The sequence below is a fragment of the Octopus bimaculoides genome, chromosome 22 (assembly GCF_046866305.1).
Source record: "Octopus bimaculoides isolate indiv1 chromosome 22, ASM4686630v1, whole genome shotgun sequence".
Lineage (NCBI taxonomy): Eukaryota > Metazoa > Mollusca > Cephalopoda > Octopoda > Octopodidae > Octopus > Octopus bimaculoides.
In genome coordinates, this window is record NC_142949.1 from 24115704 (window position 1) to 24117128 (window position 1425).

The 1425-nt window shown below is 35.6% G+C and overlaps 1 long non-coding RNA gene across 3 annotated transcripts in view; it reads right to left on the reverse strand.

The window, feature by feature from the left end:
• Positions 1-889: 889 nt before the first annotated feature.
• LOC149131414 (uncharacterized) overlaps positions 890-1425 on the reverse strand; it is a 35046-nt gene continuing 34510 nt past the window's right edge. For all 3 annotated transcript variants that reach the window (XR_016237988.1, XR_016237989.1, XR_016237990.1), the window contains exon 2: positions 890-1425. This exon is cut by the window's right edge and continues 4186 nt beyond it. This is a non-coding gene — a long non-coding RNA (uncharacterized LOC149131414).

Here is a 1425-nt window from a genome sequence, read left to right on the forward strand (position 1 = left end):
TATCGACCCCGAAAGGATGAAAGGCAAAGTCAACTTCGGCGGGATTTGAACTCAGAGCGTAACAGCAGATGAAATACCGCTAAGCATTTTGCCTGATTGCGAACGATTCTGCCAACTCGCCTTAATAATAATAATAATAATAATAATAATAATAATAATAATAATAATAATAATAATAATAATAATGATGATGATGATGATGATAATTACAATAATAATAATAATAATAATAATAATAATAATAATAATAATAATAATAATAAATGTCGTACCGGGCAGTGGCTCTCATGACTTTTGATCTTAATTGATTGGAAGTGTTATCATGTACATTGTTTTGTCTTGGTATAAAAGATGGGCTACAGCAAATATTCTGCTTAATACCACAGATTTGCTTGTCAGTTGTTTGACCATAACCAGTTGAGCATGTCCCTTGGTGGCTGACGATATGTGCATCTCTGATCATGACCAGAAGTAGTAGGGGAGCATCATAGCCATGTGTTGAGAGGAATTCTTTGGAGTTTGGATAATTCACCTTTGGAAACATGGGTATTTCGTTCAACGTCCTTAAACAACCCTTGTTCAAGGACCTTTTGAGTGAGATGTGCTACTCAACCTGAAGAAAATTCTAACTGGGCGCCACCTGCAAGGTCACGTGCTGTTTATCTTGATATGAGATCACCATGTCGTGCACATATGGTTGTGAATCATGTGTCTGGTGTACCCTCATCAGACGGGTAGTCATGATGGGTATGATGGGCTTCGTTTATTTTACCCTAGTGTCACTTTGATGGCATGCACTGCTCTCTCACTCAATATTAATAATAATAATAATAATAATAATAATAATAATAATAATAATAATAATAATGATAATAATAATGACGACGATGATGATGATAATTTCATTTATTGGCCACAAGGTCCCAATGTTTTGAGGACAATACACGGCAAAATAAACCACACACACAATTTAGGTTTATAAACATCGATCAAAAAGTAAGTCAGCAGAAGGAAAAGGTTTAATATTAAAATTCCAACAAATGTTCTCCAACAAGTACACCCAAGGTTAATTTGGCGGAAACCCCAAACAATGACGGTTTATTCTGTTTTATCGAAATCATCAAAGCACCTCTCGGTTACCATAGCAGTCTCCAGTGACAAGCTTTGCAAGATGACTGGTATTGTTTTCACTGCAAGTTAGAGTATCTTTCTTCTTGAAGGGTCACCTTCCCCACGGCCTGGTCAAAAATAACGAGAGCCTCCTCTATCCTTGCGAAATGTATTTAACATATAGATGTTATCACTTTTATACGATTAGGCATTCAATCAACTTGTTTCTTGCAGGTGCTAAGCGCAATTTTACTCCATTCTTCTCTCAACTTTTGGTACAAATGCTCTTTATTTTTAATTGTTGTGTTCCTGATA